The sequence below is a fragment of the Nyctibius grandis genome, chromosome 14 (genome assembly GCF_013368605.1).
Source record: "Nyctibius grandis isolate bNycGra1 chromosome 14, bNycGra1.pri, whole genome shotgun sequence".
Lineage (NCBI taxonomy): Eukaryota > Metazoa > Chordata > Aves > Nyctibiiformes > Nyctibiidae > Nyctibius > Nyctibius grandis.
In genome coordinates, this window is record NC_090671.1 from 5,744,143 (window position 1) to 5,751,744 (window position 7,602).

A 7,602-nucleotide genomic window follows, 5' to 3' on the forward strand; every position below is an offset into this window, starting at 1 on the left:
TGCCTTCCACAGGCAAACCCATTTGTCTTTAAGATACATAAATGAAGACTGAGCCTCCTTGTCTCTTTCAATGTGTAAACTTTGCAGTCTTGTTGGTGCAACGCTCAACTTTGACCATATTATGCTGCAAAGGCTGCGCTGACACTCCCATGTGAGAGGCTGCTTAGCTGTTCACATGCTGGGGCTCAGGACTATGACCTCTACTTGTCTAGTTGCTTCTCAAAACTTTCACATTTACCATCACTGTCTGGGAGCGCAGTTTGACTTGGCATAAATCTTCACACCTAGCACTTCACTGCAAGGACTCTCTGGTCCTCTTCTGCCAGCATGAAGGGCTTTGTGTGCTGCATGAAAAGAAACTCGGGTATTTAAAGACCCTTAGAGACCAAGATATACTCAAGGAGATTTTAATTAGCATTGTAATTACTAACAGAATCACCATTTATTAACTAATAAACAGGCACAGTACCTTTAAATTGTCCTTTATATTGTTGGGGTCCTGTAACATCTTTGTCCAAACCTTCAATCAAGAGACCAAATTTGAAAATTATTTAACACCTGAAGTACAGGCATTGATAAAGTTGACATAAACACCACATTACCTTATGAAGGGTAAGAAACCTTCAAGTGTTAGAAATCCTCAGATTTTAAGAACAGAGCATAAATACTAAGTGAAGGAGTTGGGAAGAAATTTCCCTTGCAGGTAAGTTATTGCAGAGATGTTGAAGAGTATCAGCCATTGGACTGAGTTGGTGGGGAGAGTACATGGGGCAGTTAGTGTAATCCCATCATCTAGTGACCAAAGGGTCCAGGGCAGGCCTTGGAGACACCAGGAGCTCCTCCTTCAGCCTTGCTGGAGACAGCGTGCACCTTTGCTTGTTTTGGCAGCAGTATATTGCGCTAAGCCAATGTAATTTTACCTCAAGCTCCAACATGTTCTTGACGCACTCAGCTACCATCTGTAGAGCCTGCTTCTCTGACAGTGAACCTAGTTTCAGATAATGGCTGGTATGTCATATTTGAGGAAAAGAAACCTGGTTGCTCGTTGAAAGCCAGTCCTCATAACCAGCCTCAGGATCCTGGAGGTCAGGAGACAATCCCAAAGAGCACTAGCATCTACACATGCTGTACACATGCTTTTTGTTCAGCAGAATAAAGTTTGAGATGCAAATCAAGGAGCCATCTTCTGAGAAGATGGAGACCTCTATGCTGAAGCAGGATTCATGACAGTCTGGGGCCAGATTAAAGAAAACAAGGTTGCTGCCTTGTGTGCAGCAAAAGTGTAGGTTTGTGGCATGAACGGCATGTCAAGCATTGTGTTTTCTCCATGCCTCCTTTTCTTCAGTGATGCTTTCCATTGATTGAGGGGAAGAAAACAACATAATTGGACAGAAAGCCAGACATTTCTACTCAACAAAGAAAAGCCAAGATCTTGACCGTCAATTTATCACTCTTCACCTCATCTTTTAAAAATATAAACTAAAAGAACCCTAAACACACATCAGACTCATGAGGCATTCTCATACTAGTGTCCTCCTTTGCCTTTGTCTCTACACTGTCCAAATTACATTGCAACATACTCAAGAGGATGCCTCTTTCTGCTGGTGTTTGCTTGCAGAGCACTGTCTACAGTCACCAAGCTCTTATTGTAATAAATAAAAAGTGCATTTTACATTTCCCAGCTCTAAATTAAGTTTAAACTGTTGGACAAGAGTCTAGGAAAGTTTCCAAGAGCGTGCAACCAAAAGCCAAATGGGATGTATTTCATAAACCGTTCGTCTCTTCCTCCAGTCATGTTTATTTATAACCCAGGAATATCAGTTGTATCTCTATGATAATCAAATTACAAAAATATAGGCAACACACTGGGAATTTATTGTTCAAATCTTCTAAGAGACATGGCTGTGAGTTCCACAGATGTTGGTGCTCATGATCCATTTATCTCAGTACTATTTTTCAGAAACTGAGAAACACTAACCTTTGCACATCACTTTCATTTGCACACAAACAAGTTTTCTTTATTGAGGGCCATGGGTTTGCTCCCACAAAAATCAGGTTTGTATAGTTTTCAGACATCTGGAAAAACAGATACTCAGAAACCGGAAATTCTGGCACTGAACAACTTCTCATTCATGTCTCACTTTCCTCTGTTATTTCTCAGAAATCATGATGAAAGTTAAGCCCATTAACTCCTCTGATTCAGGAAAACCAAACGCTGCTTCTTTTGCTATTGAAATCAGTAAACGGAAACATGCTCTAAAATTACTCATGGACTTATGTTCCACTGAAATTAATGTTTAAGTACCTTCTGAATCAAAGGCTTTTTGGTTTTCCTGTTAATTTCAAAGCATGTCGGGGGAACAACTCATCCTGGTTCTAGCTGAGAAAACTTGGTGGTACTTCACCTCAAATCTTGAAAACACCCTTCTGGCTGCAGGTGTAATGGTTAAACAGATTCCTCCTACAAGCCCTAAAAGGGTTTGAGGGTGATCACAAGCAGTCCATGTGTTAGGAGCGCAGCAGCGGGGCACTGATGGATGACTGGGAGGGGGCAAACCTACGTCTTGAAGAGGACATGTATCAACAGTCCAGCACTACTCTGGCACTTTTCCTCAGCCGCACTCACTTTCAGTTTCCCACTGTGAGGGATCTCTCTTTGTGGGCTGCAAGCATGAACCAAGGGAAAGCACTTGAACAGGACAGTCACACGACACACACCATTTCTCACATCACTGAAATCCAAAAAAAGGACCCAGCAGAATCTCAGGGACTCTTATACCTTTGTTGAATTTTCCTAGGTTAAAGGCAGAGCTGCTATCGAAAGTCAATTATTTGCACAGCTCTACTTAGTGGGACACATGGCACAGAACACTGCCCAAAGGCAACATTTCTCCATTAACATCATTCAATGAGTATATCCAGGCACAGTCTACTGCACAGCATCAGCATTTTATTCTTTCTATAACAGTGCAGCTATGCTCAAGACTAGATTAACAGTGAAACCACCTGATTCAGTCGTTAACTCTTGGGTACTCTTCTGGAGCAAATCCAGCAGTTTTCTTAAAGACTAAACCTCATTAGGACAATTACTATAGCAGCTGAAAGTATTGACACTAGAAAACAAAAGGGAGCTTTGTGTGCATCCAAAGACACCAACAGTAAACTCTGTCTGAACTCTGTAGTGACTAAATTAGGCCAAAGTATTATGGCAGTGACCCCAAAGAATATCAGTGGAGGGTTTTAACTCACATGAAAGTACTAAACTCACTGAAAGTATTAAATATAACATATTTATAGTTAAATGCACATGTACCTATAGGTAACAACCTATACAGCTGCCATCATATGCTTTATAAGATCTCAGTGAGCCACAACCAGTGGACTAGTGGTTCACTGTCACATTCAGTTCAAGAGTTGCCTGAATCAGGGTTTGCTCACTGGGTCCTGTGCAGCCTGGATGTCCCTTGGTCTGCACAGAGCACAGCACAAGGCAGCACGAGCCACTCTGAATACACAAGGGAAGCAGATCAGCTGAGGAAGCTGACACGTAATTTTGCCAGGGATCTTCACGGAGTGAAGAAAGCAACATGCCCAAATCCTGAACTTTTTAATGCCAAAAGCCCTAGAAGGATGTTCAGAAAAAGGTGTGCTTGTTGAAATACAGTTGTCAAGTCAAAAAGGAAAACAATGAGGACAAAAATGCACTCTCAGCAAATCTGTGGCTAAGACTAAATCAAGGGGAGTGGCTGACAGGACAAGCAGCAGAGCATCTTCCACAGGGACCTTGATGAACTTGAACAGAAACCTCATGAAGTTTGGCAAAGAGCAGGGCAAAGGTCTGCTCCCAGGCAGATCAACACCATGCTCCACAAAGGCTCTCTTGGGAAGGGCCGGGGCTTGCAGCAGGAGCCAGGCTGACCATGCGCCACAACGTGCTCACGCTGCAAACCTGGCCAGCAGATACTGGACTCCTTCAGGAGTGTGATCAGCAGATCAAGGGAAATTATTCTCCTCTTTTTCAGGCAGCACCTGAAATACTGTGATCTGCCATGAGAGCTGAGCCCTGGGAGCTCAGGAGGAGTTGAACAAAAGGAGCCTGTTAAAAGTCAAGTTCTGGTGAGAGGAGGTGCAACAAGCACAGAGGGGAAACACAGAGGGACCTCCCTGCCTGGGCAGTGGTGAATCCTTAGGTCAGCTTGAGCTGTCCTCTTTAACCTCACACAGAGGCTTTGGAAACTCCTCTGGTGTCAATAGACCCATGCCAGGGGAGGCTGAAAGACCTGGGCTTGCAGCTGGGCCAGGCTGTTCTTCATGGCGGAGAGGGATACATATAAGTCACTATTTAAATGCTGGAAAATCCCACAGGCTTGTCTGTGTCCTCTCCCAAGCCCTCTACCTGCTTCTCCAGCCCATATCACCCTGGTTCCTAACTCCACCTCCACAAAGCAGGGACTCTCCCACACCAGACATCCCCCCATCTCCCACCCCCTGCCATCCTCACACACTCCGGCTCCCTGGTCCATGCTCCTGCCTCACACAGTCAGCTGGTACATGCTAACACCGTGCAGGACACAGAGGGCAAACACTCCATAGGCTGCACATACTGAGCCCCAAGTAACTGGGATGCTACGTCTGCATGGGGCTGTTCGTGCAGCTGGTACAACTTTTTCTTTCTTTTTTTTTTTTTTTTTTAAGTTCTTGGTGTTAGTTAAGGGTATATAGAAACAATAGGGACTTTTGTCTTAAGAGACCATCTGAAAACAACCTCATCCTCTCAGGAAGAGGAGCAAGAAGGGGAAATAGTTTTTCAAAATCCCCTAAATGAGAACTGAAAATGAAAATGAGACCAGGCTTTTCTGGGATTCCAGGTAAATGACAGAGCTGTACTGCTGCACACAGCAAGCCTTTTCCAAAGTGCTTAATCACAATGAAATCTTTGAGTCAGGGAATAAAGGCCAGGACTAGCATCTGGATTTCATCTCCTCTCCAAATGAGCAGGAATGCTCAATCAGAGAACAAACAGAGCCAAACAGATCCCACTTGCCTCTGGAGACAGCAGGCCCCTTCTCTGCCTATCCCTGCAGCTCTACTGAGAAACGCAAGCATACACACAGCATCCCCACTGGAGTTCTGCAGTTTCCTACCATCTCATTGGAATCCAGTGACATCCACCAGCACCAGAGCTGGTGCTGAAATGGGGAGGGAGGGAGAACATGTGCAGCTGGTGCAGAAAGGGTAGGAAGGGACCAGGACGTGCCTCTGGGATGCCACAAGCTGCTGGAGAGACTCACTCACACTTGCCATAGACTCCCCTCTCATGAGTCCCAGCTTCAACACAGCCTAAGCACTCAGCACCGCTGCCCTCTCTCCCTGCTGCACTTCCAGCTCTTTGGGAAGGGTAAGTCCTGGAAATACGAGCCAGATGTGTGAGTGCTGCAAGTCAACAAGGATCTCACAAGAACCAGCACATAAGCAAACACGGTGCAAGCTGAGTTCCTCTGCATGGGAAGGGGGGAAGAGCAGGTTCTTAACTGCCCTTATGATCCTCATGTACTTCACAAGCAAAGCAATGGAGAGGCTGACAGAAGGAGAAAAAGCCGCTCCACAAATAGCCCTTGCAATATCCTGATGCAAAAAAAAGAGGGTTATTGCCGATTGTGCAACTACAGATGTAGGCTCCTAGCTCTCTCTTGGTCCCAGGGATAACAGCAATACTTCATAATGATTTCCCTTCCCTCTGAATGGCCCTGGAGCTCATGTGAAACAACCCTTTTCTTGTGCAAGAATACAAGAAAATGTTTGCTTTCTTCACCAGAGTGGAGGAGCAGCATGCAGGAAGGGAGAAACTCAGTCTTCTGCAGTTTGTTTTCTGTCCTTTTTTTTATTCTGCTTATCTTTCACTGCTGTTTTACTTTGGAAATTCCCCTGTGTTCAAATCCTGTCAAGAAATGGTGTTTCCAGGCTCTTGCACAATTCCCTTTGGAGCTGTTGCATTATTTATCCTTAACCACTTTCCCACACAGTGATCACTGTAAATGGCTCCTTTCTTCCTTCATATTTTACACCCTTTCCTCTAGGGACACGCTGATATTATAGTCCCAGAATTTACTCAGCTGGAATGTGGGATAGAAAGTACAAAAATTCAACTGTTGCTCATTCATGAGAATGAGCAATGGGAATGGAAAAAAACCCCTGCTTCCCCACATTCAGAATTGGAATAGTAGTCTTTGTTGATATTAAATATGTAGTGTAAGAATATCTGAGCTGAGCTGGGTGACTGCTACATATTTTTATTTCAGTAGAGAATAAGCTGTTTTCAGAATTTCATGCATAGCTTTCCCTTCTTTTCTACATTGTGTATTTAATTTTAAAGACCTTTCTTTTCATAACAGCTGGTTAGGCTTCTTGCCATATTGGAGTAAGACATTTTCAGCTTATCAAATTGGAAAATGCAAGTAAGTTATTGTCAGCAATAAATTCTAGATAGTCACAATTTTTATAAGCAAGTCTGGTTTTTTCCTCCTTTTTTTTATATCCAAAATCTGGATTGGCTACTCAGACCAGCACTTAGGCTGGTGAATGCTATAGGGGATGCTATGCACAGGTACTGCAGGATTGCCCAAGACAATGTTGGAATGTCCAAAATATCTGGGCTGATAAATACATGTTGAGTATTCTTTCAGAGACAGCAAGAATCTATACACCTGTTAACTACAGGTAGTGCAAATAGAAAAAGCAGAGATATGGAAAACAGAAATATCTAGAGCAGTAAAATAATACAGCTCGGTGCCTGCCACCTCCTGCAAATCCTGTGAGAGAGCTCTTGGAAAGCGGGACAGTGCAACAGCAAACATTAAAAAACCACAGTCCTAATCAAGGCTCCTGCTGGGTAAAGAAAACAAAGTTCCCAACAATGACATAGTCCCTTTCGAAATCATGTGGCTGTCGCTGTACCAGCACAGTACATTTCATCTCTTTGTTTTAATTTACTTCCGCTTTACTCACCACAAGCCTTCTCTGGATTCAAACCCTAAGCTAGTAATGCACAGATTTCCACAGAAGTCATCAAAAGAAAGGGAGTGGCATGAGGAAAAAAGTAGGCTCAAGAAAACCTTGAGATGTTCTCTTTTTTTTGCATAAAAAGCAGAGCTACTGGCCTCCATATCAAAGGGCAGATGGAAGCAGCAGCATTTAACAAAGAGAAACAGCGCAGTTGCTACATGGTGCACTAGGGTCAGTGTAGGAATGACATAAAGTAAATAACACACAGAGAAACATCTGGGTTTTGTCTGCTACAGATTAAAGGACTTCCAGCAGTGACCGGTCAGAGTGTCCCATTTTAATGAAAATTAAATTAATTTGAAAGCTTTTGGAGCAGAGAAAGAAGATCTCAGAGTGCATCTCCAGAGCTTCATGCTAGCAGCCAGAATGGCACTGAAACAAAAAGGAAATGGACCTGGTCCTTCAGCCTCACACATCATCCTCTCTGGAAATCAAGAAGCCAAAACCCAACTCCAGGTGCTACAGCCATGGGGTTAATTGCCATCTTGGCTTCCTTTCTGGCCCTCTTCTCATTCCCTGTCTGCACCAGCAGCTTTCGCA